Source organism: Nelumbo lutea, chromosome 3 (assembly GCF_056320005.1).
Source record: "Nelumbo lutea isolate HS-2025 chromosome 3, American lotus-T2T, whole genome shotgun sequence".
Lineage (NCBI taxonomy): Eukaryota > Viridiplantae > Streptophyta > Magnoliopsida > Proteales > Nelumbonaceae > Nelumbo > Nelumbo lutea.
The window spans coordinates 12957563-12970909 of record NC_142686.1 but is presented as its reverse complement, the minus strand read 5'-3'; the positions used below and the strand labels follow the sequence as shown (position 1 = coordinate 12970909).

General features: G+C 41.4%; 1 pseudogene across 1 annotated transcript; it reads left to right on the top strand.

The window, feature by feature from the left end:
• The first annotated feature begins 5570 nt into the window (after positions 1 to 5570).
• LOC148863026 (LEAF RUST 10 DISEASE-RESISTANCE LOCUS RECEPTOR-LIKE PROTEIN KINASE-like 1.5 pseudogene) lies at positions 5571 to 8094 on the top strand (annotated as a pseudogene). The gene has a single exon (XR_016109114.1). The product of XR_016109114.1 is annotated as an LEAF RUST 10 DISEASE-RESISTANCE LOCUS RECEPTOR-LIKE PROTEIN KINASE-like 1.5 pseudogene (transcript).
• Positions 8095 to 13347: the final 5253 nt, after the last annotated feature.

Below are 13347 nucleotides of genomic sequence, written 5' to 3'. Positions count from 1 at the left end.
AGATTTGTCCAATGGGTGTGATTGATATTTAATACGTGGTAAGCACGGGCACCGTCAACTGCGAATCCAACACATGATGGACGTTTTGACGAAGTCGGGTCAAGAGCATTCAAATATTGAGAAAATACTCCCATGGTCTGTTCGGTTGAACCGACTCGATCCCGGTTTAATCCTCATCCAATAATATACTTCCAGTCTTCTACACTACAGCAGTCAGCAGCAAGGACATCATTGGTTGTGTAGTGTCGCCGGTTCCCCGCCACTCGTTAAATCGTTAACTTCGCTGTATCCTCCACTGATTTTGGTGTGAGTGCTTCCTTGTCACAGATTGTCAAACGTTGACTAATTAGCATACTGTATATCTCCTTCCTCCCTCCCTCCTACGAATGGTGAACAACGGCGGCAAACCTTTTCCACTTTCGATCTCCCCTACTTCTCTCTCTTTCTCTCTCTTCTTCATATTTAGGTTGTTCTAAACACAGAGCAGAGCAGAACGGTGAGATTCCTCTCCACTTCACTCTGCAGGACATTTTTCGTACCTGAGTGCGTCGGGTTTGTTGAATTACCATCTACGATGAATTGAGTCAAATAGAACAAATAGGTTGTGATCAGAGAAGAGGGAATCTCTACACTATTCTCAGATGCAGAGAGGGAGAAGAAGAAGAAGAAGAAAATAAAGAAGAAGGAGAGAGAGAGAGGTAGGAGAGATTTGCCACCATTTCACAATTTGTAGGAGTAAAGAGGTGAACAATATGTTTGTCCTTATTTCATATTTTTTCAAAAAAGATAATTATTCTAGAGATTATATTAAAAATTTTATTTTTATTGATATTAAGAGTCAAAAGTTGATTAACTGAACCCCAATAGCTGTTCAGCCTGCTGTGGAACGGATGATAATTTTCCACACCACTAATAAAAATTATATGAACCCCAACCATAAATTTAATTTTTCACTGTGGGTTCATGTATTGTATCACAAGCCTGCTGTGACAACCATTGCATTCATAGATTACAGAACATCTATGGCATTCAGTTAATCCAAATTAATGATGTAGAAAACAAGTCCGGGTTACCTGCCAACAAAACAGATTTCAATCCTTTATTAATATAATCTTACATCACACATTTCATATATGATGGATTCCACTTTTATGATGCTTCATTGCATCCCAGTCTCATGTTAGATAAAATTAGTAGAGGATTGGAACATGTTTTATTAGTAAAAAATCTCAACTTTCTATACAATTTTCTTCATTTCTGAAGTTAATTCCACAAGTCCTAAGTGTCCATCTGAAAAGCCTGGTAAGAGTCCATACTTGCTATCATACTTTCATTACAAGACACTCCATTGAAACTTTTAGTGGTGATTTCTTTAAAGCAACTTAACTACTCAACTAAAGCTCAAGCCCTGGCAAAGGATACAAATTGACAAGTTCACATGATGACATCTACGTCCATACAGTAACATCCCAATCATGTACTGAGAACATTTCCCAATAACAAATATGAAAAATATTCTCAATGCACCTGAGATGTGCATGTGGGGCACTGTGATCTCTAAATTGATACGGTTGTAATTGAGAGCCAGAGCCAATTAGAACCCGACATGTATACTTGACACCTCAGCTTGGTTGAACCTCTCATCCACATTAGTCACCTACTCTACACCAATCAGATCACCTTAGCTTCCTTGGGCACCACGGTTCAGTGGAGTTCAGTTTCAGTTAGGGCAAAACTCATTCAGGCAACTTTTAATGCCTTGCATCAAGAATATCTCCATACTTGTGTGCTTTATTTTATGAAGAGATATTTTCAATACAAAATTGTAAAAGACTGTTAGAATGGTATGAGCACAGATTTATCTCGGTTCCAATGAGAAAAGTGCATGATCAAGAACAAGTGGCAGTGATAGGAACACCATCAAGAATATTTCCATTCCTGTTTGGTTCAGGGATGAAAATAAAAAAAAAAATTAGTAGGAATAAAATTTCATTTCCAAGGGAGAGACAAGGAATTGCCATTATCTTAAATGGGAAAATACCATTCCACCAAGAATGGAAATGAAATTTCAATTCCACTCAACCAAACAGTAAAAATTGAAATAGCCCATTCCGATTCAGATTCTAAACCCCTATTCCCACAAACTAAACAGAACCTCATGTTCATTCGTGATTTTTGGAGTCATCACAAACCAGTTGCAAACCCACTTGTATTAATTTCATATTTCATTGGAGAAAATAAAATATGTTTCTTTATATTCTGTGTTCTTATGATTCAAACTCAGTCCTTTTAGAATCATGCTTTTTTAACCAGTATTTTAGAATTACTTTGTTAAAAACCCAAATGGATAAATTATTAATTAATTAAATAAAAAAGAAATGAAGAGAAATAATAACAACTAATTCATCTTCGATGTTCCCCAAACAACAATAACAATCAATGTTTTCAAAACCGGACTGGATTGGACGGTCAGATTGGAAAAACTGGGAACCGATCACCTGATTGATTCTGTTTCACCTCAAAATCGCTTTTTGGGCAAAAACTATTGATTTGATCAGTGAATTGCTGACCTGGGTGGTCAAACCATAGACCCCAATAACGGTTTTGGCCATTTTTTTTGTTTTTGAATTTGCTTTTTAAATTTTTATCAAAACAGACCATCTATTCAAATTGCACAATTAGACCATTAGACCCAGGAATCGGTTCCAAAAACAGTTCCCTATCCGGTCTGATTTTAAAAACTTTGATAACAACTAATACAAAACCATTAAATGTCTAAAATACCCATCTTATAACTAAAAATTAAAATATCTTTATCAGTAATTTCCCTTTAATTTAGGGGTTTTTATAGTTCAATCCACCCCTGGGATGGAGCTAGATTTCTCCCTACAAAGTCAGTCCTGAGAAGGACGGATCATCTAGAATTAGTTGTACTATGTAAAATATCGGAATCGTAATTCTTTGAACGTGTTATTGCTTCAAGGCATCTTCTACTTGGGCACATTCAGTGGCACCAAATTCGGCTCCGAACCCACTTCAAACAAGGCGTGAAGTGTACAACGGGCTACATGGTCTGAAAGGAAGTAAACACGTCAGCTATAGGTACATCTGCACAGTGTATAATTACTGACGTATCCATCTATGATTGGATTAGGTAACTTGAGACCAAATCAGTCCTCCACAACATTGACCCTCACAATGTCCTACATCTCCCGATGATATCATCATTTCTGAAATGATGATCGGGAGATGTTCCAATAAACAACTAGAATGTAACGTGGGACGTTGTAGGGGATAATGGGCTGATTTGAACTCGCCCGTTCTAGACGCCTTATTTGTAGATTTAGGACATAGGACAGAAGTTAGATTTGATCGTCAGCCTTGGTCCCTTGAAAAAGGAAAAATCTATGCAGAAAAGCAATTAAAAACTCGATTTGGAAGGAGTCGTTCTCGTTGGTGATGGCACCCTCTCCTGCATTTCTACTACCAAATAGCAATTACGGCACTATTGGATTGGACGATTTGACGGGCCCCCTATATTTTTGCTTGGGTAAAACGGTAAAAGGTGAAAACAGGAGTCCGAGTCGGTCCGAGTGACCGAGTCAGTTATGTTGTGTTAAATCATAAATGAAATCATGGTTCGTTTGAATAAAAAAGAATAGAGAAAATTCTACTTTAATACCCTAAATTTTGGGTAATGTCAAAGTAATGGACGTTAAGTATTAAATTGATACTCTTTCAAAAAGAAAAGTATTAAATTGGTACCCAAACTTTAATACTAAATCTTTGTAAGTATCCAAATTTTAAAAAAGTGTCAAATTTACCTAAAATCGTTAATGAACGTTAAAGTATCATATAAAAGTACAATAATACCTTTTACCTCTCATCTAATTTTCTTCCATTTCGTATCGGATGTCTAACCACCCCCTCCAATTAAGCGACTCTCTAGTTGCAATTATTGGGTCCCGAGTCGTCGCAGTCGCAGTTGAGTGGTGGTTGAATCCTTGCAAATCTGAATTTTTGAAGGTTATTATTCATTTCCCCAAGCTCTTGAAGCTTCGAACTACGGCAACGATCTCCTATCTGGTCTTCCGGCAGCGGCAAACTTCTTCCCAATCCCCTCTCTTCCTCTTTCCCTCCCGTTATTTTCTCTCTTTCCCCCGACGTTCTTCGTCTCTTCCATTTCGATTTACCGCCGCTGCGACTCCTAGCAGTGGCGGTGTTCTCAGTTTTGGCCATCCCTCTCTCATTTCCTTTCATTGCTCTGCATTTATCTCCTCCTCTCATTTTCCTCCTAATATATCTAATCAACCGGTACTCTGATTCTCTGTCTGCACAGTTGATCATCAGTAAAGCCACCACCACCGCAACAACCTCCACCAACGGTGGTTCATTTATCTTCCTCTCCTCTATCGTTTTGCCTTCAAAATCATTCTCCCCCATTCTCTTTCTCATTCTCCCTTGATTCCTGCATACGTAGCAAGGTCTAGGTTATCAACAAAAACGCCCCAGTCCACTGGACAGACGCCTTGCTTACCGCCTTCACCATTTAATTGTTCTTTTTCTTTTTCTACAATCATTCTAATTGGATCTTGATGTTGCGCAATCTAGATATTACTAAGAAATGGCTCCGGAATCTTCTTGCTGTGTAGATAAGGTTTAATTTGTTTTTGAAGAAGAACAATATATTGATAAGGTTTATTGTTTACCTCAATTCAGTTAGAGCATCGTGATCATGAGAAATTTAGGGTCCGTTGGGAGGCTTACGAGCAGATTATATAGCATTTCGGTTCATTAGCTCTGAACTGTCATTTCAATTCTTTAGTCCCGAATTAAAATGGATATCAAGATGTCTCTATGCCGAGGTGATTTTTTATGCTCAGATGACAAAATACTCAAGCTCCGAATATTACGAAATGGGTATGTTCAGCTGAATTATCATTATTCGAGCATATCACGTTTATATATCCCCTTCTTATTAGGTCATATCAAATCACCCTTCATCAATCTCATTAGCTCATTCCTATCATCACTACCCCCTTTCATCAAACCGAACATAAACCGTTGTGGAGGTCATACCTCGGCTCAGGCTTTGTTAAATTTAAAGCTATCTGACTCTCACCGGCAAGCATCCTACATTCACATTGAACTAGGTCGTATCCTAGATGTTATTTCTTGGGGATTTCTCTTCTCTGAATCAACACACTAACGTCGGCATCTAAGACTGTGAACTTCAACCTCAGTTCGCTGGCTCGGGTTCGAAAATCCATTTGCGGTAACTATTGGTGTGATTTCCCAATTCTAAGGCTGAGACCGTTAGTACCGATGCTGAGAGAGAAGATAAAGGTGTAAGAGAGCATCAATTGAGAGCTACGAGGCAAGCATCTGAATCGACAATTGAAATTGCGGATAACTGGTTTAGTACAACCCTTGTTCTTTTCTTTCCTCCACTGAATTCATCAATTCACGTCCTCTATGTTCTCAAGTCAATCCAACTGCAGTAATTTTGATATTTTAAAAAATTTTAAAATGAACATGTCGCTTTTTAAAATATTTTAGAAAATGTCATAACTGACAGACTGTTAAGGGTAAGGATTAATTGACACTTTTTGAAAATTGGGTAACTTTAAAAGTTTAACTATTAATACTAAAGTAGGGAAATCTTAAAAAAAAAAAAAAATGAAAGAAATTATGTGTTTTAGAGGCTATTAGAACGGTGTGAACATGGATTTGCACTGACTGAAACTGAAGCAGGTCTTAGCGTCTCATCTGTGACTGAGGAGTGTGGGTTGGGGCCCTAAAAGACTTTTCTTCTTCCCAGAAAGGCTCGATCAGAAAATTATGAAAATAGAGTTGAGATTTCAAAGCTCCGGTCTCTTTGTCTGACAGCTCGTTTGTCTTTATCCATCCTCTTCATGTGATCTTACCCCTCGAACCACGAGACCTTTCCCCTCTCTCCCCTCTTCACAGCTCCCAATCTGATGACAAAAGTAATCAATTAGACCCCTCCATGACTCCTCCTTACCCGCCTTCACAGTCGATCACCCTCACCGTCGTCTTTGTCTTTTTCCGACTGCTCGCCGTTGATCTGACCACCGCTCATGAATGTTTACGAACGTCGACAACTTGTCCGCCTTTCTCCTCTCCACCCTCATTCCCTTTCTCTTCATCTCCCGGTTGTGGCCATCCCTCGTTCCAGATCAAATGCTCCCCTAATGGCTCGCTTATTTCCATTAATAACTTCACTTTCCATATCTTTCATCTCGACCACAGCTCCAGAACTCTCACCCTCTATCCCGAGACCCCCTCCGTTCATAACCTAACCCACGGTTCCTGCCCTTCCACTTCCCTCTCTGACCCTCCAATCAATCTCACGGGTTCTCCATTCCGATTCTCCGGCGCTTTGTGTTCTCGGTTTTCTGATCTGCCGCAGTGCGACAACTCCAATCTCCAAAATTGCATTAGTTGTTCCTGGGATTGCAAGCTACTCGGGAGACCATTTCAACTTTTAAAACACTGCTGCGTGAAGTCCAGTGACTCTAAACAGGGATGCAATACCCGTGGTGATTTATGTAAATTCCTTCTACAAAATCAAATCCAGATCCAGTGGGATGAAAGAAACGACACGTATTTCTCTAAGTGCAAGGATTGCCGGTCCAAGAAGAATGGCGTATGTGGGTTTAACCTTTCTGACGCTCTAAAGCCATTCCTCTGTTTAATCCCCAATGCACCCACACCACTGTCGCCGCCATGGATTCTTCGAGATAACCCCAACCGGATCGTTCTACTGTGTGCTCTTTTCATCTTTACGTGCCTGTTGCTTGTTGTCGCAGTTGCATTATTGATCCTTCGCTATAGGGTATTGAAATCATCGAAAAATGAACAAGACTCAACTACTCTGTTTCTCCACCGACACGGATCAGCAAATCTCCTCCCACCGATGTTCAGTTACGAAGAACTCGAATCCTCCACGAATCGGTTCCACCCAAGAAACAAGATTGGTAATGGTGGATTTGGATCCGTATATCTCGGCCAGCTCTATGACGGGCTGGTTGTAGCCGTAAAGAAGCTGCACGGGCAACACGCTGCAACCACCGCAGCGGGCCGAGCCGCTTTAACGAAGTCCTTCTGTAATGAGATTCTAATACTGTCTTCGATCAATCACCCAAACCTCGTGAAACTTCACGGGTACTGCAGCGATCCGAGAGGGCTAGTACTCGTCTACGACTACGTGCCTAACGGAACCCTCGCCGACCATCTCCATGGCTCGAAGAGCTTGTATAGAAAAGCGCCGTTAACATGGCAGGTGAGAGTCGATATAGCATTGCAGACGGCATTGGTGCTCGAATACCTTCACTTCACGGTCCAACCGGCTATCGTCCACAGGGACATAACTTCGTCGAACATCTTCGTCGACAAAGAAATGAGAGTCAAGGTGGGGGATTTCGGGCTCTCGAGGCTTCTTGTCTTCCCTGAATCGTCGTCGTCTGAATATGTGTGGACGGGACCCCAGGGTACGCCGGGGTACTTGGATCCAGACTACCACAGGTCTTTCCAGCTAACAGAGAAGAGCGATGTCTATAGTTTCGGAGTAGTTTTGTTCGAGTTGATATCCGGGATGAAGGCGGTGGATCACAGCAGGGATAAGAGGGAGGTGGCGCTGGCGGATATGGTGGTGTCGAAGATTCAAGTGGGTGCGCTACATCTGGTGGTGGACCCGGTTTTGATACTGGAAGGGGAAACGATGAGCACCGTGAGTGCAGTGGCGGAGCTGGCGTTCCAATGTGTTGCCGCCGATAAGGACGACCGACCGGACGCCAAGGAGTTGGTGGCCGAGTTAAACCGTATTCGCAACCGTACACGTGGACATAGTGTTCCGAGTACCGTCGATCTGCATGCTTCCAAGACCTGATCCGAACAGTTTGATTGGTCCCCGCATTCAGGATGGAGGGTTGGAGGTTGGTTGACCGTAGTTTTGGCTGTGTAGTATAAAATATAAACACGATATTTTACTTTTTCTTTTTCAAGTAAACAAATGCAGTAATAATGGCAATTAGTAATACACATAAGGCCTTCTGTGGTCTAAATGTCAAATCTAATGGTCTTCTCTCTCTCTCTCTTAAATGGTCCGGCCCAACATTAAATGGGAAAACAATAGAAAGCAATAGCCTTGACATATCAAAAAATTGGGTCGTATTTGCTATGGCCTATGGGGACCCGATTACCGGGGAAATCCGATACGCATCCGGCCTTGGTTAATAATTTATGAGTGAGCATGATGCAAACGGATCGGACGGATGATATCGGATTCCAATCAGGGTATATTTGAATCCGATCCTATACTATTCATGTTAGATTTGATCAGATTCGAAGATTCTTATAGGATTTTATTTAAATTTGAATTTTGGTGAGGGCTAATTTGGCTTAATATGTCAATACTCGGACATGTGGATTGACTTGATGATATGGATGACAATTCGGCGTTTCGTGTCATCTCAGTGAGCCAGGTCAATTTGGGTACCTCGGGCACATTGGCCAAGACCGAGGTTCGAGCAGCTCGTGATGGCCCGATCTGCCAAGATGACACGTAGCCAACTTCTAGAAGCTAACCAACTATCTCCGACCTTTCTGGTATCACGCTGTACATTTGCAAGCTTTATCCTTATCGTGGCTAGATCGGACAGGCCCAATAAGCCTTATTAGCTCACACGAAGTCCGCCTTCAAGTGCAAAACAGACTCCTGGCAGTGCGGGCCGGGGATCTCAGAGGTGTTATGTAAGATCTACGGCAGCTCGCCCATATAAGGGCTTCAACCCCAAATGTTACAAGGTACACGTGATTATTTGCTCACTAGCCTTCTAGCTTACAAGCCCTCAACTTGCATACAGTTACTAACTTAAGCATCGGAGCAACAACACTGGGTAAACCACCTCGGGTCCTCTGAGCGTTCTTTTCTTGCAATTTGACCGGCCAACTAAGCGGACCGACATCTGAGCTGCCCTCCAACTAGGAGCAATCTGATTGTGCACCATCAAATCCTATCGATAAGTTGGATTTTCGGGTCTAATCCAATCCAACTTGTTTTCTTTAAAAGTTAATAGATTATTACAAGAAAAATAAAATATACTAATTTAAATAAAGTAAAAAATGAACAATACCAGTATTTTTTTATTTGTTTTCATTATATATACATGTTTTTTATAAAACAAAATATATTTATAAATAAATAACATATATATGTATTATAAATATAAATATACAATATATCGGATCAGAAAAAGGGTGATCCAAATCCAATCCAAAGATCCAAACAAGGGTGATCCGAATTCAACCAAATAAGATTGAATCTCGGATAGGATTAGATCATGATTCGATCTATTTGTACACCTATAGATTTGTGTCTAAAAATTTTAGATCCAAATCAAGGTCCAAAGTATCCATAAAGGTGCATATCGACCTGTATTGATGCATTTTGTTTATGTTTTATTTGTTTTTTTTTTCAAAACCAGTTCAGAAGGGTCAATTTAAGTCTCAGTTACCCTCTGAACCATGGTCTGATCTAATAAACCCCTGTAAGGGCATATCGAGAAGTCATCAGTACAATACATATCAACCAATACGGACCGATATATGTCCTGGATCTAAGTTTGATCCATCTTGGATCGATGAATTTATTACCCATATAAAATTGGGCCTGAAAGCCCACTTAGCAGTATGTGGTTCAACTCAAACATGCCTTTTTCTTTTATTTTTCATTGAGTTCAATAACAAAACAAACCTTTTTCTATTAGTTTCACAACATCGATTAGTTATGATCCAATAAAAAGAATCAATTAGTTTAAGAGAATCAAACAATCCTTTTCACGTTGGAGAAGCCAATACTCCCAAACACAGCCTTAAAACCTAATGTAAAGAGCCTAATTTTTTTTATTTGAACACAAATGCCAAAACTTTTCCAAATGCAAGTATGCAACCAAAGTTGGGATTTATTTGAACATTTTAGTTGGATTTTGTAGGATGTGTTTGATAAGATCGTTGCTACTTATACTTGATATGTCAAATTTATGTCTCAACCAATCACTCCCACACGAGTTTTTCTAACTGAGATGACTTTATAAAGATCTCACTATTACTTGAAAAAAAAGAGAAGAATAATAAAGAAAAATATTATATATATTTTATTATATAAAATATATTTTTATTACATTATCAAATCTCACTCGGGCTTGGACTAGGCTTTTTTGAGAAAGCCTGAGTCCGGATCGAAAAAAGGTCAGGCCCAATGTTTTAGGTCTGAGCCCGAGCCCGCAGGCCTAAAATCTTGTCTAAGCTAGACTTAGATCAGGCCAGCCTGTTGGGCTACTCAACCCATGAATAGGTTTATCCATAGCATCGACCTGCAGATGCAAAGTTGGGAAGGTTGTCTCGTTACGATGGCCTAGATGCAACAAGAATACATGTCCAGATTGCAAACGCCATAGTAGCAGATGTCGCAGTCATCACAACAACCGCATCAACAGGTCATTGGTTAGGTCCTTGTGTTGACAGTGAACTTGAACTAGCAACTCGACAACTCAAACCATAACCAGAGCCAGGTGCCGGATCCCCTCCGCTAGCAAAATGCCCATCACAACAACTAGAATCAGTTGTCCAGGATCGTCGACTTGGAGAGGACCCACACCTTGGAAGCTTAAGACTCCACCTACAACCCAATTGAATAAATTAGTTGGGCTACCTCCTTGATTGGAATTACCAATACTAGTTCCATTGAGGGGTCCCGAAGGAGATGCCGTAGATGCACACGACATGACCTAGGAAAAAGCAGTTTTGCCCCAAAGGATGAGGAAGAGGCAAAGAAGGAAGAAGTTAGTCAAACTATCACATTGTTCGCTCCGCACATTTCACACATCTCCATTGTCGCCCGAGATCTTTATGGCCCCTAGATACAAGGATTTCAAGGCCCCCAGCGTCGAGTCGTACAATGACACCAACGACCCATTAAACTGCATCAAAATATTTCAAGCCTTGATGCAGCTACATGGGGCTTTAGATGCGAGCCTATGCATGGCCTTCCCCACTGCTTTCCGAGGCACAACTTGGATGTGGTATTTTGGGCTAGCCGTGAGTTCAATCAGAACATGGAGGTAGTTTGAGGTCTATTTATGATGCACTTTGCAACCAGCAAACTCTACTTGAAATCCATTACTAGTCTGATGAATGTAGTGCAATGCCATGATGAGTCCCTGAATGATTACGTTAAGTGATTTAATTTGGAGAGGCTACAAGCAAAGTTCAAAATATCACTACGTATTTGCCCGTATCGACCGATACGTATCGTATCAGGGCCTTCCCAATAAGCCCCTACAAGGGGTGTATCGGGCCATGCCATGGTTCAGAGGGTAGCCGAGACTTAAACCAACCCCTCTAAACTGGTTTTGACAAAAAATAAATAAAACATAAAAAAAGCACCAATACATAAAAAAAGCACCCACTTGGGAGGTTGAGTTGAACCCCCTGCCTCTATTGATATTTAGAACCTTGGTTGCAAGTTCTGAACCTTGACCCCATCGTTTAGCTCACTGTGGCGGTCAATGGCGTCTGACACCTTGACTTGCCTTGGGAGGTTGAGTTGAACCCTCCTGCCTCTATGGAGGAGTTCCTTGACCAGGCCGCAAAGTGCATCAAGGTAGAGGAAGTGCTTTGTTGCAGAAGCAACATAAGAAAAGCAAGTCGCCTTGCAACAAACACAGTAGGTCTCCTCGCTGCAGAACCAAATCTCCCCAAAGAAGTAGAAGGTTGTCAAGATGACACTCTTAGACTCCACCGGTGAAGATGAAGAAACTACATACTCTTAAAGATAGGAGGGGCGAGATTCTAATGGAGATCAAATCGGCTGACTACCTGAAGTGGTCACCTCGCCTAAAGGGTGACCCAACCAATCGAAACTAGGACAAGTATTGCCACTTCCACATTGAGCGAGGACACAACATAGAGAATTGTTGGAATTTGAAGGACGAGATCGAAGAGTTGATTTAGAGGGGATATCTAAAAACATTTATAAAGAAAAGCGACTGCGACCGACTTGCCAATCAACCGAGAAAAGAAGCTCCGCTGAGGAGAGAGAATCATCCGCGTGAGTAGAAACAGAATGACCACCCTTTCCATGGTGTCATTAACATGATCACGGGCGGGTATGCCATTGTGGGCTACAACCCCTTGGCCTATCGAACCTATACCCGTGAGTTGGAGCATGAGGAGGAGATGGGAAACTGCCAAAGAGGTTACGCATCGAGGTGGTGATCTACTTCATCGAGGACAATATGCGTAGAATACACAACCCTTACAATACCGCCCTTGTTGTCAAACTCATCATCCATGACTTTGAGGTAAAGTGTATTCTTGTGGACTTCGGTAGCTCAACTGACGTTTTGTTCCTAGGAACATTTAAGTAGATGGAGCTGTAGAAGGACCTTGTCCTGACTGAGGTCCCCTTGGTCTATTTCAATGAAGAGGTGGTGTGGCCTCTTGGGAGAATCAACATATCAGTGACAGTAGGTTTTGTGTCGAATAAGGTCAGGTTTAACCACGACTTCCTGGTGGTAGCCACGGCGTCGCCTTACAATGCTATATTAGGCCACCCTATTCTGCATGCATTGAGAGTGGTGGTATCAACGCACCACCTCGCAATAAAGTTCTACACTGATTACAGAGTGGGAGTAGGATGCGTTGACCTGCTCAAGTCTCTTAAATGCTACGTGGCAACCTTGAAAGGCAAGGGAAGCAAGACGTGGTGGTGGTCCTGTAGTTGCTTTCGAAGAATAGCGAGGGTAGAGCTTGCCCCTTGAAGGACATCGTCCAAGTGCTATTCTTAGATACCGACCCCAAAAGATGGTGCAGATCGGCTTGCGACTTGACGAACCACTATGCTCTAAACTATTAAGATTTTTAATTTCTAACCTAGATGTTTTTTTCTTGGTCAACTGCCAACATGCCCGACATTGACCCCTTTATTATCACTCATAGACTAAATGTTGACACCATAGATAGACCAGTTAGACAAAGGAAAAGGAATTTCGCCTAGGAGTGATGGAGAATAATTGATGATGAGGTCAAAAAGCTCCTTGCAACAAACTTTGTTAGGGAGGTTGAGTACCTGAGCTGGATCATGAATGTAGTGCTAGTGAAGGCTAATGGGAAATGTCGCATGTGCGTCCTGAACAAAGCCTCTCAAAGGACAATTTACCACTTTCTAGGATAGATCAACTAGTAGATGCAATCTCAGAGTTCGAGCTATTGATCTTCATGGATGCCTATTCAGGTTACAACCAGATCTAAATGGATTCTGTC